The sequence below is a fragment of the Ambystoma mexicanum genome, chromosome 13 (genome assembly GCF_040938575.1).
Source record: "Ambystoma mexicanum isolate Mex_15411 chromosome 13, UKY_AmexF1_1, whole genome shotgun sequence".
NCBI lineage: Eukaryota > Metazoa > Chordata > Amphibia > Caudata > Ambystomatidae > Ambystoma > Ambystoma mexicanum.
In genome coordinates this window covers 701,397,714-701,419,268 of record NC_090938.1, presented here as the reverse complement: position 1 = coordinate 701,419,268, position 21,555 = coordinate 701,397,714, and the positions used below count along the sequence as shown (strand labels likewise).

The following is a 21,555-nucleotide window of genomic DNA, read 5'->3' as shown; positions in this document are numbered from 1 at the left end:
GCCCTAATGTCATCACAGAGCTTAACGGCTCCCTCCACCGGAGTTGTTGGTCAACTTCATTAGCCTTCAACTGCAGCCAGACTTCATTTCTCAACTCCTTATTGGTACCCATCTGGAAACAGGGTTTTTTCTGCCTTTGTGCTTTTTCCCTGATCTAGGTCCGGCCCCCTGGGGGTCCCTGCGGACAGGGTTCTATCTCTGCCACGGTGGCCTCCGGAGGGGCCCGACCCTATTTACTCGAAAAGAAAGCCAAGACATCAAAGGACAAGACTCCTGTAAGGAGGAAGGATCGTAAGAAGACGGAGTCGAATCCAAGGGAATCCGCCACAGAAGATTCAGGTGAGGAGGAAGGGGATAAGGCCTCCAATCTTGACATAAGGCTTCTGGATCCGGACGTCAACTGCAAAGGTTTGGGACCTGACAAATCAGGTGAGATGCGAAGAGGTCTATTTGAACTGGGTTCCAAAGTATCTCTAACAGGAGAAATAGATTGTGGTTAAGTCTCTAATTGTTCCTGTTCTGAACATATCTGTAGTACCAATCTGCCAGTGTGTTGGCTAATCCTGGGAGATATTCTGCTTGAAGAACATTGTTTCTGTTTAGCCAGAAATGTCAGAACTTCTTGGGTATGTCCACCAAGCCTTTCAATTTTGCTTCATCCAAGCAGTTGATGTAACAATGTGCTGACACATTGTCCATGTGCAGGAGAACACAAAAATGAATTCTTTCCTTCACTAAACTCTTAAATGCAAAAGAACCTGCTAAGAGTTCCAGACAACTGATGTGTAAGAATCTTTCCTCTGTTGACTGCTTCACCCTTGTGGCAATGTCTCCTTTTATTGCTCTCCAACCCAGATTAATAATGTCTGACTATAATAATATCTGGAGAAAGACCAGAAATTCCAGGGTGCCTTGTGCTTCAGCAACCAATGAAGTTCTTCCTTGGCATCTGAAGAAAGACAAATTGGTTTGGAGTATAAAGCGCAGGGCTTGCAAAATCTACTAGCCCCCTACCATTGGCTAGTAGTTTTTATGAAGGGCGAGTACCATTTGCATGATATCGACCTTGCTGGCGAGTATGGGGATGTTAGAAACTTATTTTCCATTTACTGCAAACACACTTAGTTTGCAGTAAATGGCAAATGCAAGTTTCACTGTGCATGCTTGGCAGCATTGCACTAAATATGAAGTTTGCTTATGGTGACATGCACCATTTTACAAAATAGCCTGAGAGGGAAGAGATCCTTGTTGAGTATTAATCTGATTTTGCAACATATTTTCTTGACTCTGACCCTTTGACGAAGCATGACACACTGCAGAGAATCAAGATAGAAGCCCAGAAACTGGATGTATTGAGTAGGCACCAGGATAGACTTCTGTGAATTCATCATAAACCCCAAGCTCTGAAACAGAGATAGCGTCATTGACACATTTTGAGATAGTATGTTTTTGTCGTGGGCCACGATTAACATATCATCTAAGTAAATAATTAATCTTACCCCTCTGGCTCTCAGGTAAGTTATCACTGGTTTAATTAATTTTATGAAGTACCAACGGGCTTATGATAGGCTGAACGGAAGGGATGAGAATAGTCATGGGCGACCATTCCATAGGAATTGAAGAAACTCCTGATGAGGTTGAAAGATGGGAACCACTAGGTAAGCATCCTTGAGATCTATTTTCCCCAGCCAGTCTCTTGGAAGGAGAGAGTCCCCTACTAAATTAATCACTTCCATTTTGAAGTGATGATAGCAAACACATGGAGAGTCTTCAAATTCATCACTGAATGGAACTCCTCATCTGGTTTGGGAACCCCGAAAGATCCAACTTAGGAATCTGCGACTACTGCTCGCTCCTGCACCAAGCTCTGTGCTTCCGTATTTAGTAATCTATCTTTGACCCTGTCAAAAGAAAGGGGGATGGGTGGCATTTACTGTTTTGGGGGTTACAACTCTATGTGATATCCCTTCACCGTGAGGAGGATCCACAGATCTGTGTTAATCTTTCCCCGACTGGAAGAAAACATTGTTAGTCTCCCCTCCCCCCCTCCCTGCCCCCAGACCACCTTGGGAAGAAGGATTTGGAAAAAATGTTTTTACCTTGCGACAGTTGAGGATGACCTGCCCCTCGCATGAAACAACCTCTCCACTGGTCCCCTCTTCGGGGAAAGAAGAAGGACTAACCTCCTACAGCCAATGAGGATGAATGTTGTCCTCTCTGAGAGAGCTGAATGGGACGGCCCATGGGAGAAGCGGCCAGAGATGTGAGCTCTGCCTCGTCTGGCCCATTTTAAAATCTTAGCAGCAAACACCCTCCTAATATTTGTTTGCCCTCTGTCCAAAGCTATGAAGGTTTAAAAATAAGAAGACAGATCTTCAATTAACTTATCTCTGATAAGTTGACTCTGAGCCTTGGGGCCTGCATCAGCGGTAACTATTCCCATAAACTTAGAATCAATCCTCATCAGCAACGGCTTATGCCTTCTCACTGATAAAGCTGAATTGGCGTCGCCGAGTAGATAAACCGCTCGCTGTATCCAGCCTCTGGGTGTTTCTACATCCAGAAACCTTCCGTACAGTACAATCCTCCACCATTTTAAATATTTGTGTCAAAGGGCTCAACACATCAAGTAGCTTGTGTTGACATGACTTGAGTGCTTTGTCTATGCCTTTCTTTGGCTCTTTTCCTTTTTTAGAGAAGAAAACAACCAATGGCTTTGACTATCTGTTTGGTCAGTTTTATCTGGAAGGGAGAGCTGAGGACACTCTGACCTGGGCTTATTGTGCGCCTCTTTAATTTAGGGTTTCCTAACCCAGTGCCTCAGGAAAGCAGCTACTGTCATAGATGTGAGCCATTCAACTGACCTGGGATGCTTGATTAAGGCTGGGTCAAATAAATTGTCCAAAATGGAGGATTCCCTGCCCATGGCAGAGAATATCACGTTTACGTTTCTGGGGACAATCAGAATCATCTGAGTTTGAAAGAGAGGAACCTGAAATAGTAAGGACGTGTGGTGTGCCCTCAAATACAGAGAATCTTTAGAACTTTGGGGATGAGCAAGCAACTCTGATCCTTCTCTCTTTCTTTTTATAGCACTCCCTTTAAAGGAGCAGCAGTGACAAGTGAACTAGAACACTCATCTGAGTCATGCAAAATGTGTTTAGATTTGCACATTTATCAATGCCCAAGGGCTGGAAATCATCAACCCTATCAATAAGCCTCTCAAAGGCTGAGACAGGGTGTTATTTAAATCAAAGGTTGCTGAGTCCATAGCTGCTTAAACCACCTACATACACCATAATACACCACCACCGCCTTATTTGCTGCCAGATGGGCGGAAGCTATATCAGGACCCAAGGACTGATCCCTACCCCACTGGGTTGGGCTATGTGAGGAACCAAAGGGTGTCTCACATGCAAGTCTCCAGGGAGATCTCCCTTAAGTGTCCAGGGGACGACCAACATCTTTGGATCCAGACCCTGCGGGTGGACCAGTGCGGGTGTCATGAACTACAGAACACATCCCTTTTGGACTTCCTGGTCCTTGTCACAACGGGGCGTGCACTCCATAATACTCCCAAAATGGTCGTCCAGCGTGAAGCCTCTTTCTCGCTCCACGCGCTGGACGTAACGTATTCTATTAATAGACCACGCCTTTCGCGGCTCCGCGCATCTCATTGCTATTGAAAAGTAGTGATCCGACGTGTGTCCCGTAGCTCGCGGTATTGTTTCCTTGTACCTGTCTATCCACCCGTTCCTTGCCCCTTCCTTGCCTCCTATTTCCTGGACTTGTGTGCTAGTTGCACCTTTCCTAGTTCCTCGGATTCCTGGATCCGCGTCCCGGAAACTGAATGCACTCTGGAGTTGGAAGAGACTCGGACAGCCTTGTTCAAAACCAGGTCTGTCCGCAAGAAGGCAGCGATCAAGGACTACAGCAAAGAACGGACCCAGGTGAGAAGGGGGGAACTCCTTGACAGTTTGAGACGCCACCCGAACGAACTCGATAGCGACATGGAAGCCGCCGTTCAGGACCTGATGAGTCACATGCAAGAACTATCAACGAGGTCCAAAATCTAAAGGCGGAAAACGCCGCACTCAAACAATTGGTCCTATCCCGGGATTCGGCCACAAAAGAAAGCGTCTTGTTGGGCGGCATTGCTGACAAATACGATGCGTCGGCAAAAACCCTTCGTGGATTCCTGGATTAATCTTTGGTCCACTTTACATTTAAGCCTTATTACTTTTCGACTCCCAGGGCTAAGGTGGGTTTCATAATGTCCCACCTTTCCGGCAATGCCTTAACCTGGGCTACACCCCTCGTTAACTCCGGCGTCGCCCTCCTAGATGACTATGATGGGTTCATACAGGCCCTTAAAAACATGTTTGATCGCCCTGAGCAGGTCTATAGTGCCCAGGAACATCTGTTAGACTTTCAGCAGGGTTCCCAGGATATGCTCACTTATGTGACCCGATTCAAACAATTGGCCAAGGAAGCTGATTGGTCCTCTGAGGCGAGTTTCACCCTGTTCAGGAGAGGACTGAATGAGGAGATTAAGGATGAGTTGGCCAGAGTGGCTCAACCAAACTCATTCCAGGCACTAATGGACCTTGCCATGCAAATAGACTTCCGTATCCAGGAAAGAAAGGCTGAAAAGAAGAAATCCATGGGAAATTCTTCCAAGGTGTCCTTTGAGAGCACCGTCAGAACGGACACAAACCCAGGTTCAGTCACAGAACCAGAACCCATGCAGATAGGAGCCTTCCGTGGACCCATATCCCCGCAAGAAAAGATGAGAAGGATTCACACGGGGTTGTGTATGTATTGTGCTTCGGACAAACATTTGGTTAGGGAATGTCCTCTAGCCCCCCCTCGGCATTCGGGAAACACCAGCTCCCGATCCTAGATGGAGCAGAGCTTCGTGAGAGAGATGTTTGCTCCACATCAATTCCATCCTTGACCTCTCCTGGACAAAACAAATTAGTCATACTACAGGCATTTCTATCACCCTCCAAGAGCAAGACCTATCCCATTTTGGCCTTGGTAGACTGCGGAGCTATGGGGATCTTCATTGATCACGATTGGGTTGCTAGTCACCAGATTCCGTACGAGACACGAAGTACCTTGCAGTCTGTGGAAGCCATCGACGGAAGACCCCTCACTTCAGGGCCCATAAGCCTGCAGACCAAGGAGATCCAGCTCTCAATAAATCATCATCAAGAGCTGATTAGGTTTGACATCATTAAGTCAGCCCACTACCCCATGGTATTGGGTATGCCCTGGTTACAAAAACACAATCCGTATATCAACTGGACAGCAGGATCACTATTCCTAGGCTCAGAGTTTTGTATGTCTCACTGCCTATTCCTGGAACCTTCATTAACACCCCCTAAAGAACCACATAAAGACCAAGAAACACCACTCATGGTTTCCAATATCATACAAGTCCCTGAGGCCTACCAAGGTTACGCTGATGTGTTTTCGACTGCCATGGTCCAGGCCTTACCCCCACACAGGCCTGAAGACTGCGCAATAGAAACGGAACCCTCAGAAGTGATTCCTTTCGGCAGGATGTTCATCCTTTCTGAACCCGAGAAAAAGGCCCTCAAAGAATACCTGGATACCAACCTTGAAAATGGCACCATAAGACCTTCAAAATCTCCAGCAGGTGCTTCGTTATTCTTTGTTCCCAAAAAGGATACCCAGGAACTCAGACCCTGCCTCGATTATCTTGGCCTAAATCAATGCTCCCTCAAAGACCGATACCCACTACCCTTGATTTCGGACATCCTGGAAGCCGTAAGAGGCAGGGTAATATTCACCAAGTTGGATCTCCGGGGTGCCTATCATTTGATCCGTATCCGGGAAGGAGACGAGTAGAAAACCGCCTTTATAACACCCTTTGGCCATTACGAATACCTAGTCATGCCCTTTGGACTAGCTAATGCCCCGGCAGTCTTCCAACGTTTTATGGATAGGGTGTTCTCTGACATGTTGTTCCTCTTCGTCATTGTATATCTGGATGACATATTGATCTTTTCCAAGGACCCCGAAAAGCATGAAGAACACGTAAAGGCAGTACTACAAAGACTCTGTGAACACCAACTCTTAGCCAAACCCGAAAAATGCTTGTTTCACGTTACCTCTGTTCACTACCTAGGATTTATCCTTAGCCCAGAGGGAATTGGTATGGACCCTTCAAAGGTAAAGGCTATTCTGGCATGGCCTGCTCCCACGTCCGTGAAACAAGTTCAATCCTTCCTGGGGCTTGCCAATTTCTACCGAAAGTTCATATCCACCTTTTCCGAGATTGTTCAACCGATCGTTGCTCTCTTAAAGAAGGACACCTCTTTTATCTCGTCCACACAGCAAGACACAGCATTCCAGCATTTGAAGCCCGAGTTTACACAAGCTCCTATCTTAGCCCAACCCGACATAAGCCGACCATTTCTAGTGGAAACAGATGCCTCTAATTACGCCATAGGAGCAGTGTTGAAACAGAAATTAGAAGATAAGCTGGAACACCCCATTGCTTATCTTTCACGAACCCTGACTCCGAGTGAAACACACTACTCCATCCTGGAAAAGAAATTGTTAGCCATCCGCCAAGCCTTCACTGAATGGCGGCATCTACTTCTGGGAGCTAGACATCCAGTCCAAGTCCGTACGGACCATCGGAATCTTTAGATTCTACAGTCATTGGAATGTAAAATCGTCGTCAGGCGTGTTGGGCCTACTTTTTTGCCCAGTACCCTTTCCACATCACTCGTGTTCCCGGATCACATAACCTGATTGCTGACGCCTTGTGTCGACGTCCTGACTACGTAACCACTGAAGATAAGGCATATCCTAAGATGTTTTCCTCCACGATCTTCGTAGCTCAAGCAGTCAACCTCCTGGAAGAAATCTGAGCGCAAACCCGAGTTATGGAAGGATATGTCAAGGAAAAATCAATGGAATCTAAGAGCCAAGGAAGGATATTTATTCAAGGACAATGCACTGCTCATTCCTACACAGAAATTACAACAGAAAATAATAAACCTCTGTCATGACACACTTCACTCCGGGCATCGTGGCATCACCAATACCCTCCGTCTTATACAGAGACAGTTCTGGTGGCCTAAAATGAAGATTGATGTACAGCAGTACGTCCAAGCTTGCGTTGTCTGTGCTCAAAATAAGCATGATAACAAGAGACCGGCGGGTCTTCTACTGCAACCAACACTGCCAACTAGGCCATGGGAATTCATCGCTACAGACTTCATTGTGCAACTACCACCATCTCATTTTATGCCCCTCAGTAAACTACCATCCTCCTCCGAACTAGCTGGAATCTTTCTGGAACACATATTCCGCCTGCATGGACTTCCTTCCAAGATCATATCTGATAGAGGACCTCAATACATCTCACAATTCTGGAAACATCTCTGTCGAATTCTGGGAATTCAACGTGCCCTCTCTTCAGGGTATCACCCCCAAACCAACGGAGCCACAGAACGTGCGAATCAGACCCTGTAACAGTACCTTCAATGTTTCGCCACCAAGGTCCAGGATGACTGGTCACTCCTGATACCCGTTGCTGAATTCGCCTACAACAACTCAGAACATTCAGCGCTCAAAACCAGTCCTTTTTATTGTAGTCAAGGGTTCCATCTATCGGTTTTACCCTCTGTTCTTCCTCATTCCACACCGGTACCTACTGTTGACTCCTGGATCAAAACCCTCGTCAACATACACCAGGAGTCCAAGGAATACTTAGAGAAGGCCAGAAAACAGACCAAGAGATATGCGGATTCCAAAAGAAGACCAGGCCCCTCTTATGCAGTCGGTGACCAAGTATGGTTGTCATCAAAATTACTACCCCGACATATACGTCCAAACAAATTGGCTCCCTGGTACTGTGGTCCATTTCCCATCAAGGAAATTATGAACCCCGTCTCATACTGGATCAAACTACCAGACTCCTGGAAGAAAATTCATCCAGTTTTTCATACCTCTTTACTGAAACCCTACATTCCATCCTCCCGGAAATCCTGTAGACTGCCTCCTCTGCTGGTCGACAACCAACTGGAATATGAGGTATCCCGGATTAGCGATTCCAGGTATAAACGGGGCCAGCTTCAATACCTGGTTGAATGGAAAGGATACCCTCCTAGTGAAAGAAACTGGGAACCTATTTCTAATATCAAGGCCCCTCGGTTGCTCAGAAGATTTCACCTCATACACCAAGGCAAACCTGGAGGAAAGGGTCTTCGGAGGAGGCATGCTGTCATGAACTACAGAACACGTCCCTTTTGGACTTCCTGGTCCTTGTCACAACGGGGCGTGCACTCCATAATACTCCCAACATGGTCGTCCAGCGTGAAACCCTTTTCTCGCTCCACGCGCTGGACGTAACATATTCTATTAATAGACCACACCTTCTGCAGCTCCGCGCGTCTCAATGCTATTGCAAAGTAGCGATCCGACGTGTGTCCCGTAGCTTGCGGTATTGTTTCCTTGTACCTGTCTATCTACCCGTTCCTTGCCCCTTCCTTTCCTCCTATTTCCTGGACTCGTGTGCTAGTTGCACCTTTCTTAGTTCCTCGGATTCCTGGAGCCGCGTCCCGGAAACTGAACGCACTTTGGAGTCGGAAGAGACTCGGGCAGCCTTGTTCAAAACCAGGTCCGTCCTCAAGGAGGCAGCAACCAAGGACTACAGCAAAGAACGGACCCAGGTAAGAAGGGGGTGTCTTGATATTGGGCAAAATCTTCCTCGGGGCCAGCCCTTTGAGAGCAAAAATACCCAATTCAGCCCAAAATACAGGTTCTATTGTGCTGAGCAGTGATCTCATGCTAGTGACAAATGACACCCTCAAAGCTTTAGCATATTTATTCTAAGCAGTGAATTTCATATACATTTGGGATTCAGGTTAGAGAATATTACAAAGCATAAAACAAAGAGCAATGCAAAATATAGTGAAACATGGAACTTAGATAAACATAGAGAAACATAGAGAAATATAGAGAAACATAGAGAAACACAGTCTTACGTCCCTTTAAGCAGCACTGGGGAGACCTTGGGCCCTCATAAGCTAGCTGTAAACAAGCCCCGCTCAGAGGACAATGCTGAAGGACACCGTATGAGCCAATGCCGGGCACCTGTTTCTGCACGAATCAAGTCCACAGGCGATCTCCCCCTGATCCCATGTGTGCATGGATGTTTTATAACCTCTTGCTGTCAGTCACCATGACGCATAGTTCCAGAACTTTCTCTGTGAGGCTGGTTCATGGAAAAAACCCAGCTCTCTCTGAGATGCTCCCTGCTCGCTCCTACCCCCTCCCTTGTTCCCATCTGCGCTGGCTGAGGAATGTCTTATCAGTACCTTCCCAGAGAAAAGGAAGATTAGCTTGGAGCCAGGGCTAACGTTAGTGAGGCTGAATATTCTAAGGGAAGCAGAGATGTATTAACCCCATCTGCAAGCTCTAAAAGGCATGCACTCATAGCTTAGTGTTTATAGCGCTTAAGACTGGCTATCTAAGCGCTATATAGGTGCCATGATGTTCCAAACACTCCAAAAACCTATTAGCTACATAGCTGGGGGCCCTCCCTGCCTGTACTACTGTCAGCATTTTTAGCACATACCTTGAATACACTATTGGCTTTCAGCGGCTAATGCTGTCATCTAAAGCCCTGATTGGCAAGGTTGCAATTTCGTGTATCACTACATTCCACCCCTATTCAACGTTTGTGCGACAAATGCTGACTAATACCTATCAACATAGTATTTAGTGCAGTGATAAAGACCTAGGGGCTTTGCAAGAGGTTTAAGCAAACTATCTTCTAGCGGTTAGTTAGCGTGGCATGCAAGGTAAAACACTACCTAAACAAAAATGTACACAAAGTGAACAGTGACATATACCCTTGCCAAAACCTGGCCTACACAAAAAATACCTACACCAAGTGAACATGGACATTTACTCTAGCCAAAACATGGCCTACACAAAAATACCTAAATCAATTTTGTATAACTGATTGTCAGTTAAAAAGCAGCATGCAGTTAAAATGTCAAGGCAATCCAGTGTAGTCTAATCTACAATGCACTATTGCATTTATGTATGGTTACCAATTCTAAAACCTGGCAGCCTTTCACCCTAAGGGCCTACCCTCCCCCTGATCCCAGGGCATTCAAGCGTGACTATGGGCTGTGTGACTAGACACTTCCCCCAGGTAGGTGGAACCCAACCAGAAACCATCTAATTTCGTGAACAAGGTGAACCCATGGGCACCAGGTTGTCTAAATAAAAACAATTCTACTAATTTACATCAAAGCATGGCATGTGTTATTCATGCAATCAAAAGCAAGCAATTCAATCCATATGTATGCTGGTAACTGTAGCTCTGCGTGCCAGTGTGTGGAGGATGGTCGCCCCCACCCAGTAAAAAGCCAACACCTGCTGATTTAACAATGTTTGCCATACAATGCATTGTGTGTATTTAGCAGTCTTGTTGACCTGCCCTATGGCAGACAAAAATGTCTTCATGTCTAAAATTCTGTTATCTTCAATTGGCTGTCAATACTTGTAGCAGTGCTGGGCATATCAATGGGCCCCACTAGGCCAGAAGTTCTATAGCAGAGCTGGCATCAGAACCCATAGTGGCTAGCTTATAGTGCACAGTTTCTATGTCACAAGCATATAAAGCTCCTGCAATTAATGAATCTAGCTCCCTAGCTACACGCACTCTAGTGATGGGCCATAGAAATGGACTCCATTTGTAGCAGCTTGGTAGTACTAAGGAAACATTGCCTCATGATAAATCTATGTCTAAGTGTATCACTGTAATAATGAAGGTGTGCATTACCAGTCTACAATTTACATGTTGTCTTACCACTGGAAAATCTAACAGGTTCACAGTGTCTACCTTCTGTGACTTGGAGAATACCCTTCTTCAAGTGGGATATCTACCATATACAATATTAACTTTAGCCACAAACACCATACTACTATCCGGCAGTGGCTGTTTCATCACACCATGGAAAAAATTCATTTAGTCAAGTTATAGTTCATTAAATCTTGGCGAGAACACTCGCTGCAGTTCTTGGTCAGAAAAACATCACATTAGACAAATTAAACAAATGGTATCCATTCAGTGACAAAAGATGCCTGACAATGTGCCAGGCCAGTACACTAGCAATTCCATGTGGATACTCATTTGTAGCGCTTTTCCAAAGAATTATTCCAAATGTTTACAATCAAAAGGTGACTCTTTGCATTAGTGTGCTGGAGACAGCTGTCCCCACAAAAACATGAAACTGGTTGGTTTAACAAAAAACCGTGTCACACTCTGTGTCATAAAATCAAACATCAAGTCAGTCATGGTTTCATTTACCTGCCTTAAGCTGGCTGTAAAAGTATCCAGTGTTTCAAAGATTACCATTTCAAATTATAGCTCATACACTTGGCAGCATTACTTCAATTAAGAATCTTAACCTACGCACAGGTGACTTTGATGTGCGCACTCATCTTATCTCAAAATTAATTACACTCCTGCTTGCATAATTCTGCTGCCCCAACAGTTCATAAATCATTCTCCTGCCTACGTGCAATGTAGAATATTTTTTTTTTTTCAAAAAACAAAACATCTCTGGTTAAAGCCATTCAGTTGGAAGAGTAAAACCATTTGGTTTTTTCAGATTCATCTCAACAGTGCATTTAAAAACCATTTTTCAATGTGTTAGCATTCAATTGCTGTGTCACACAGCTGTATGTGGTGCCTGATGTTACAGTCCACAATTCATTGTCCATAGTCCTTTAAACAAGAAAGGGCAAAACATGTCATTTAAATGTGTAGCATCAAATACTTGATAATTAGCCAAGTCTGCATCGTGCCAGTTCAGCAAAAGTTATTACTCTGTTGGACACTATTCGCAGGTTACAGCATTGAGTGCGGTGCAGGGCACGTTAAAGTTGAAATAGCATGTCGCAGTGGCTCGCTTTCTCTGAGAATGCGTCTGACCCTTCTTTGATCAGTGTCACCCACAAACTGCATATTATGAAATGTCTTGTCGTGCTTTGCCTAGGCAAAATACAAACAGAAATGTTAGGATTTCATCAAAAGTTCAATATCAGCGTTATCCACCCCTTCCCATAATACCACCCCCATCTTCAAAAAGTCTCATCAGGTAACTACACACTTTGTCATTGCTACTGCGATTATTTATCACCTTTCTGCATGTTTCTGGGGGCTTATTTACACTCAACCATACGGGGTGTAACTGCCTAATCACAAACTCATTTGTGCAATGCAATCATAGCTGGTCAATGGTACCTCAGACTGATCTGTGCTTTTACAAAGCCATATAGTAAGTACCCAGGTCGCACAATGCTTTTCTTTTTCACCAAAGCGATCACAAATGCCAGGCGCCAACTTGCTTCCAGTGTCTCATGATCTTGGTTTAGGTTGCCCTGCTGGCATCACTCCATTTTTCAAAGGTAAAGTCTTTCAGTCCAATACCGCTTGCAGTTGTACGAGCAGCTTTGTTTATTTATCTTTCTTTTCTTAGCAGTGTCTTTTCAAGCCTCTGGTTTTTTCACTTGTCATTTTTTCAAAGGGCGTTTGCTGTTTTTGAACCACCCCTTTGAGTGCGATAGTCTAAGCCAGTTTCTTTTGTTGCTTCAACAAATCATTCATTCTTGCACTAAGCCGTGTGGCTTCTGGATCATGGCTAATGTGCAGTGTTCATGTTGTACTTCAAAGCCCCGCTCTGCATGTTGTCTCTTGCAAACCGGCTAAGCACTTTTGTCAGTTTTGCTTCCATCTGGAATGCCATAATGTCTTTGTCAGTTACTCCATCCCCTGGCAATGTAGCTTGCAGTTTGCCAGATGTGTATTTTCTCTTCTCAAAGCGCCTAGAGGTTTCTTCTCCAGTGCACAGCGCTTTACTTCAGTTCACATCACATGGAGCATTGGAATGCAGCTTGCACAGCAATAGCGTTTCACTTCACTTCACATCACATCACATGGGAATGCGGTTTGCACAGTAATGTCTGTTGGAATGGGCAGCTGTCTTTTCTTGGCCCATTCACAGATGCATAGGTAAATGTTCAGATGTGATGTGCCCGTCTGCCATCCTGCATGAAGCCTTTGCTCCGTACCACAGTTTACTGGGCAAATTCTTTACTTTTTGAACAGCTCTCTGTTTTTGCTCCCCCTTCCTCAGGAATGCAGGCATGTTTATCTTTCGTGTGCACCTGGCAGCGCCATTAGCACGCAGCTTATCTCTTTTGCCTATAACTCTTATACTGTGGCGGCTTCACTCGTTTCAGACAGTTCATCCAAATTAACTCTTTCTTGTACTGTTTCTGCTTTTGTTTGCCTTCACGCACCTCGCCCAAGACAGCTTCAAGGCACAAGCTCTGCACACACAGCAAGACTCTTGTTTTCAAAAGCGGCACTTTTCTTGTCATTTTTCTACTCCATGTAATTTTGCAAAATGTCAAAGCGTCTTTTTTTTTTTCTTGTAATGTGCGATCTTTCAAGAGAACTCACAACCCATTAAATCTTTGTGCTATCTTATCACACACAGATGTTTCATTCTGTTGTACCATTGCCAAACTATAACCACTCAGTTCAGTGCATTTAAAAAATAAAAATGCCATATTTAGTGCAGCTCCCTGCACGTTTTTTTTTCTGCAAGAACAACCCACACTCTATTGCTTGTGGGCTGTTTAATGTGTCAACAACATTTTTCCCCATGTATCACAGTCAACAGGTCACTATTTCCAAAGCATACATCACTTATAAGGCAACAGCACAAATCCATGGCATAGCATGGGGACAGTCAAAAATACTCCAGGGGCAATTTAGAAAAATATAAATTGTTTTTCCCCCCAACCATTGCAAACTGGTTCTGCAATTTCAAATCAGTACACAAAAATCGAAAATCCAAATAACATTCACTCACTTTCCTTTTAAGTGAGTCTCTCACCCAATATAAGCATGGCACAGCCTAAAATGCAATATAACCATTTTAGTGTGTTTCCTTTAAACAGAATTTGCCACCATTAGCACATGGAATTTTACAGTTGCCAAAAGAAAGAAAAAAAACTCTTTAGGCTCTCAGCACAGATGTTACTCATTCTCCTAAGCATGGCTCATTCCCCTTCCTCATTATTCAGGAATGCCAACCCTTCAAAAGCATATATCAAAAAAGACGAACCTTCGCCTCCGAACATTACAGCCCCCACTCGCTAGCACACTGGGGCTGAGTCAATGGTTAAATCACTATTCACAATTTGCATGTCAAATCCCTGCAATTATTTTTTTTCCTGCCCTCATGACAGAATAGAGATGAGAACTCCGTCTCATTATGCATTCCAAATTACAACTTTAAACTGGGAAACCACATGATAAAATTCTTTTTCTAATTGAGCATACATCTTTCTTAACCATTCATCGGAGTGCTTTAAACAAAGCCATTTCCCGCTCGTTTATTGCCTTGTACTCCCTGGCACCAATCCCATGCAATAAGTCAGTCACGACTGATTTACTGAAGGGAGTCTTAACCACACAAGCTATCGGCCACGGCAAGCCGACACAACATTGCTGCCTTTTGAAGTCTCAGAGCTGCAGTGAGACCATCAAGGAAATGCGACAGCCTGCTCCCCACTCTACACTGTGTTCTCTCACACCATTTGTCATGTCATGGCACTGCTCTTCACAAATCCCACAAAGCTGCCACCAAATGTCTTGATATTGGGCAAAATCTTCCTCGGGGCCAGCCCTTTGAGAGCAAAAATACCCAATTCAGCCCAAAATACAGGTTCTATTGTGCTGAGCAGTGATCTCATGCTAGTGACAAATGACACCCTCAAAGCTTTAGCATATTTATTCTAAGCAGTGAATTTCATATACATTTGGGATTCAGGTTAGAGAATATTACAAAGCATAAAACAAAGAGCAATGCAAAATATAGTGAAACATGGAACTTAGATAAACATAGAGAAACATAGAGAAATATAGAGAAACATAGAGAAACACAGTCTTACGTCCCTTTAAGCAGCACTGGGGAGACCTTGGGCCCTCATAAGCTAGCTGTAAACAAGCCCCGCTCAGAGGACAATGCTGAAGGACACCGTATGAGCCAATGCCGGGCACCTGTTTCTGCACGAATCAAGTCCACAGGCGATCTCCCCCTGATCCCATGTGTGCATGGATGTTTTATAACCTCTTGCTGTCAGTCACCATGACGCATAGTTCCAGAACTTTCTCTGTGAGGCTGGTTCATGGAAAAAACCCAGCTCTCTCTGAGATGCTCCCTGCTCGCTCCTACCCCCTCCCTTGTTCCCATCTGCGCTGGCTGAGGAATGTCTTATCAGTACCTTCCCAGAGAAAAGGAAGATTAGCTTGGAGCCAGGGCTAACGTTAGTGAGGCTGAATATTCTAAGGGAAGCAGAGATGTATTAACCCCATCTGCAAGCTCTAAAAGGCATGCACTCATAGCTTAGTGTTTATAGCGCTTAAGACTGGCTATCTAAGCGCTATATAGGTGCCATGATGTTCCAAACACTCCAAAAACCTATTAGCTACATAGCTGGGGGCCCTCCCTGCCTGTACTACTGTCAGCATTTTTAGCACATACCTTGAATACACTATTGGCTTTCAGCGGCTAATGCTGTCATCTAAAGCCCTGATTGGCAAGGTTGCAATTTCGTGTATCACTACAGGGGGGAACTCCTTGACAGCGATGGATCACTTGGGTGAGGAGTGTTTGGGGGGTGGGGGTGGAGCAACCAATGGTGAGACGTGGTATTTCCCTCTTTCCCGTACCCATACCCCATCCTATTTTATAGGATACTCCAATGTCCCAACTCCCCCCACCCTTTCTGCACAAACACTGGGCCGAAGAAGAAAGCGACTTAGAGTAAAGAGGCTAACCCTTACATATCTCATTGGACATGTCCCACTAATCCGGTCAGGCAAAGTCAGGCACTTGACTTTAATCACATACATCTGATACCCATTAGCTCTCCCCACACGGATAAAAGGCGGAACATAGAGACACACTCTGAGTAAGGTGGAACATGAGAAGGAGCAGATCTTCCGGAGTGAAGGCAAACCCACTGGAGCAGAATGACCGATCGAGGGATGAGAGAAAAGGGTAGGTGAAACCTAGGAGACACCTGTACGAGGTTAGTGCTTCCGAAGAGCTGTGAAAGATAAGCAGAGAAGGCCAAATTCCAAACAAGAAGACTGAATTGTGTTTCAAGGATGCCAGCGACCCTCCTGGGTGAACGACAGAGTTGAGGAGGTGAGGCTAAGCCTGTGGTATTAGCCCTGACTTGTGAATTAAAGCTGCAAAGACAAGAAAGGAATGCACGCAGCCAGTGATTTAGTGAAAGACATGAAAGGCCGGTTTGTGCCAAAGAAATATTGAAGCCACAACAGTGTAACTCACAATTGAAGGTTGCAAATATGCCGATGAGACGCGAAAGAAGGCAAAGCAGTGATGAACTTTTAAGCTGCTGATAACTGTGAAGCCAGTGATACAGATTAGCAGAGTGGTCCGGCGAAAGGAAGTAGCCCACTCAAAAGTCTCGGCAAAAGGTTTTGATGTCTTGTTATAAAGTGACAAAGTGAACGAATTCTTAAATGCAAAATGGTCAAGATTAACCCTGGTGAAAGGGGAAGTGAAAAGGTGAATGATTTAAGAGAAAGATTTCTTGAGACTTTTGTGCTTGTGGTATGCAACTACCAAGACCAAGAGACACTGGGACAAATAACCTAAAGGGGGAGTGGAAGTGAAACTCAAAGTGGTCCTGCAGAGGTCTATAGTAAAAGTCTATCATATCTGAAAGTCTTTGACGTCAGAGAAAGGTCTCAGCCCGACTGAGGGAGACCTGGAATATGTGATAAATTAGGGGAAGGGAACCTCTAACGAATGTGAATACATTTTGGGGAAGGGAACCCCTGCAAGTGCTGTGATTGCGAGGTCCGAGCCCGGCTGAAACGTTATCCTCAGTACTTGGTTAGCAAGTCTCTTGAGGGCCTCGGGACCTCTTTGGATATGTAAAATGAAATAAAACTCTCCCTCTGCCCACTCCCTACACATCTATCTTGAGCGTTTAGCTGCTGCAGAGGCAATGCCAGATAGGTCTCTTAAACAACTCAGACATGGGCTCTCCAACAATAAACAAGCATGTGATTTTTTTTGCTAATATTATTTAATGCCAAGTGGCTTGATGTCTGTGTTAATGGCACAGAGGAACATTGGCGGATAGTGCAAATGGCAGCAGAGGGTAACACACTGCCAAACGAGGAGACCATGATTATTCATTTTAAGCCACAGACTGTTATCAGTATGCTGGTTCCTTGCATTTTAAATTGAGAAAACTGCATTTATTTTGGTACCTGATTGTGAACAGGACAGAAAATAAGTGGAGCTCTGGACATTTAGTGAGACTAGAGTGCTTGTGGCACAACAACTTCTCTTTTCCAGCTCCGAGCATTCATTCAACAAGGAGAGCATTTATTCAGGGCAGTTTTATATTGGGCTATTAGGCAATAGGGCAAAACTTTAAAAGCTGACTGGGCTGGCCAATGTAGGCCAGTTTGATGGTTTAGTGCCCTGTGGATTTGTCAGGTTTCGGTGTACATTAAAATGGATAATTTGCAAACATGCCAGTAATGCACTCCCAGGCACTACTAGAGAGGTATGTCGTGAAAAGTTACAAATTGCCATACGGAAATGTGGGCCACTTTTATTTTTGGTGCCCGGGTAGATGTTTTGTTCCAGTCTGACCCTGCATGTTGGTGTTTATATTTGTGTCAATGCTGTATTTGGTTTTATGTATGCGTGCATGCAAGGAGTTGTGTGACTGGTGGATGAATGCATACGTAAAAATGTTGTATGCAAGTGTGTGTGCCAGCCCCAACTCCTACATTTAACAGCCCTGCAGGCCACTAAATTTAGGAGTGGGGGCATGGCATCAGGGTTGCTCCTAGGATACAATGTCAGGGCTGGAGGAGCTAACACCTAAATGTTGGGATAGGCGCTAACTTCAGAGGCTATGGAGCAGGGGCTAACTTACTTGTGTGGGGGCATCTAACTAAATTATGCATTCGCATGAGACTATTCTGGTGATGCTTCAATGTTACAAGCAGTTAACCCTCTCCTTCATTTCTGAAATGTCAAACTTATGGACTGGTGTGAGAATGAGCTGTCTTATGTCCCCACTTCCCTTCTTATCACTCCCCTGGCATGCAAGTGCTAACCCCACATCATGATTTCAATTGTCTAAAAATGTATGAATATGAATGTAGGTGCTAACAGTGAAATGTTTTATTTATTGAAGGTTCTTTGTTAACAGCGAAGCCCAGGCACCATTTAACGTCTGTGTCCTGTTCTATCCGCTTTGGCTCTGTACGTCAGCCAGGCAGAGGCGCAGCCAGCCTCAACATTTTGTGGGGGGCTAGGTGACATTTTGAAAGCTGATAGTGAGTGGGGCCAATAAACTAATTGCGCTGTCGGACTCTCCACTGAGGGGTGGTGTCTGGGCCTTTCAGCTTTTACAGTTGAAAGGGTCCCTCAAGCAGCTGCCCCATATTGGCAGCCTTATGACACAGAAACATACTGATAGTCTGCAGCTTTTAACCACCTTGCTGCATTATTTTGACTCCATTATTGATTTAAGCACTCCATTGGTGCCTTGGCCTATTTTTCCAAACTGTAAGGCAAGGGGTGCCCCAGAAACATCAAAATAAAATGGGCCCCCACAAGCCCAGAAACATCTTTATCCAGCCCTGCTCCCACTTCGCTCTCAATTCCCTGAGCCCAGTTAGGAAGCTGAATAGCAATTTCACGTTCCCTTTGGCCATTAGTCGTACCACCCCAATTCAGTGGCTATTTAATTTCATAATGCTATGCTAATCACTGGAGGCGTGGGCCATCTAAAAGCTGAGCCCAGTAGTTAAGACAGGACAAAAGCAAACACAAATGTTACTACAGGGCTAAACTGGACCACATTGAAGGTAGGAAAGTGTAGCCAGTAATAACACTTACGGTGCACAGCTAGTCTGGACATGCTTTCTGTGGCATGGCATTTTTACTGGCTGGGAGTCCTTATATGGTAATACTGGCATATATTGGTGCAGCCTGCATGAACATACATTGGATTAACCAGCATGAATATATATTTATACTGGCATATGTTGTAGGCAAAGGTTGGTGACTTGCAACTATTAGGTTTTTCCATGTGCTGCCATACAAAACCAAATGCAAAATGTATGGCTTTCTAACCAATTTTGCAAAGAAAGTGTTGTAAAATGCATCAATTTAATCCAATATTCCAAACATTTTTTTGGGAGTGAGAAACCCCTTCAAGCGCCCCTTGGTTGGTTTGTTTCCCCTTACTGTGCTCTGTCGGGCCTGCATAATTGGCGCAAACATGTAAGCCTCTTCAGTTCAGTCAAAGCAGAATGCAAGGAATTCTGGGAAATGAAGTCTTAATAACATAAGTCTATACTGGCTGCCACAATCCAGAAACCGGTCTGGATCGGAAGAGTATTCTTAAATGCAATCCTGACGCTTCCAGGTTGCTCGAGCTTTATGCGGCAAGGTCTTTAAGCTTGGTCTAATGCTGGAAAGGAACCGAAGTATTCTCCCCACTGGAGGGAACAAGATCAAAGGGAACACATTAGGACACCGGGCAAGAGAAGCATTGCATCTGCCTGATCTGATTCTAACTGTCTTAGAAGACTGCTGCAACACACATCAGATATTCGTGGGCACACCGTGGGGTAATGTGCTCTCATTCAGGCCTCACTGAAGCTGTGCAGAGGCCTATTTCAACATGATGCTTATTCCCCCACCCCCTTACTTACAGTGGAAAACCGTGTGAGGCACTTGTGGGGTACATACAATATAATGGAGACATAGAGACACAGCAGGGGGTTAATAGCCACTGATTTTTACCTGCCAGTAGGGAGCTGAAACACCAAACACCCACTGAAAAGCTATAAATCCTTCTGTGCTAACAAGTGGGCGATGTTAAAAGACATGCAATAATACTTCTGCAGACCCCGAGGCAAGTGACAGCCGGAAGGGCTCCAGCAAAAGCAGCTTGTAAGGCAAGCGTTGCAAAGCGCACATTTACGGCCACAGAACGAAAGTAACATAGAAAGGAATATATTGCTGTGCTGACTGGCAACATATGGACAGTTGGTGGGGTCCACTGAAAAGGTTGAAAGACCCCGATGCCATCCCTGCCCACAGTGGTAGCAAGTGGGTTAAATTGCAGTGCATGGTAAAGCAAACCGTCTAAGAATGGCGCAATTAGGGCTTACATCCACTCAATAACAGTAAAGAAACGTGTGATCTGTTGCCCATTCTTGTTCGCTGAAGTTGGTTCTCAGTTGTAGCCCCAAATTCTCGAGTGAGTGAGTGCGCGTGTTTGGCTTTTTTCAGTAACTTATATATTAGAGTTACTCGGAGGCATCCATTATTTCGGAGGGCCGGGTCCTACGCTTTGGAAATGGCCTCCGCCAAAACATGTTGGGCATCGGCGCCTTCTGGCTTTGGTCTGCTGTGGCAACTGGCAAGCGCTGAGAAGCCTAGACTATTTCTTCCCGCTGCCTCTTGGGTGATTGCTTGAAATGAGTCATGCAAGGGTTTGGGATTCTCTGTATGGTGGGGATGGAGTGGTTGGTCCGAGCAGCTCCAGCTCCTTTTAGGGGTGACGGATGTACCCCCGTCCCACTATCTTCAAAACAATGGGTGTACTTAGAAAAAGGACACCTGGCACTGGCAGTATTATGCACTGTATATAAAAATGCCCATTGAATTTTTATAACAGGCAGCCCGTGGCCATGGTCGCCATCGCCTAAGTGCCACTCTACTGTTCCCCTGTGTAGATAGCTCGCCACCCGCAATGTATATATTTATTTATTCGGATTTATATAGCGCGCAACGCAATGGGGCACAGGAGGTCGCCAGACTGGTCTTTAGATCTTTAAACAAGAAACATAATGATAAAGATGTACAGACGTACAGAAAGGCACGCACACATATAGGCAATGACAATGTGCATAGGCAAAGAGCCACATACATAGAGAGATGCATATGATACAAGTGCAGAATTTACAGGCAGCACAACTCAATGCACACGCCCTCGTTGCTCTGCCACTGCTTTGTCAAATAGCAGCTGGCAAACTTTCCTCCTAGCAGCCCGGCTAGCTCAGTCGGTAGAGCATGAGACTCTTAATCTCAGGGTCGTGGGTTCGAGCCCCACGTTGGGCGCGGCATTTTTTTTTTTTTTTTATTATTTTTTATTTTTTTATAACCTCATGGCTTCATTTCCCCCACATTTTATATTGCACACCTATTTCAGGAGCAAGTTAAAAAAGTGCACAGATGCCACTCCTTCACTGTACGTCCTAAAGAACACAGCTCAGCTCGAATCTTTACGCGGCAGCGACAGGCAGGAATTCACCAATCCACCCACGGATCAGTCCGCCTTCTGTGACGTATTTCCTGGAGACAACATCCCCGCCTTCGTCCGTTTCCAGATGTTTTACAG

At 45.0% G+C, this 21,555-nt stretch overlaps 1 protein-coding gene and 1 long non-coding RNA gene across 3 annotated transcripts in view; one reads left to right on the top strand and one right to left on the bottom strand.

Moving 5' to 3' along the window:
* Positions 1 to 21,555, top strand: part of GABBR1 (gamma-aminobutyric acid type B receptor subunit 1) — an 844,797-nt gene that overhangs the window by 218,493 nt on the left and 604,749 nt on the right. The window lies entirely within an intron of this gene.
* LOC138521746 (uncharacterized) overlaps positions 1 to 21,555 on the bottom strand; it is a 123,128-nt gene that overhangs the window by 76,860 nt on the left and 24,713 nt on the right. The gene's annotated exons all lie outside the window — the stretch shown is intronic.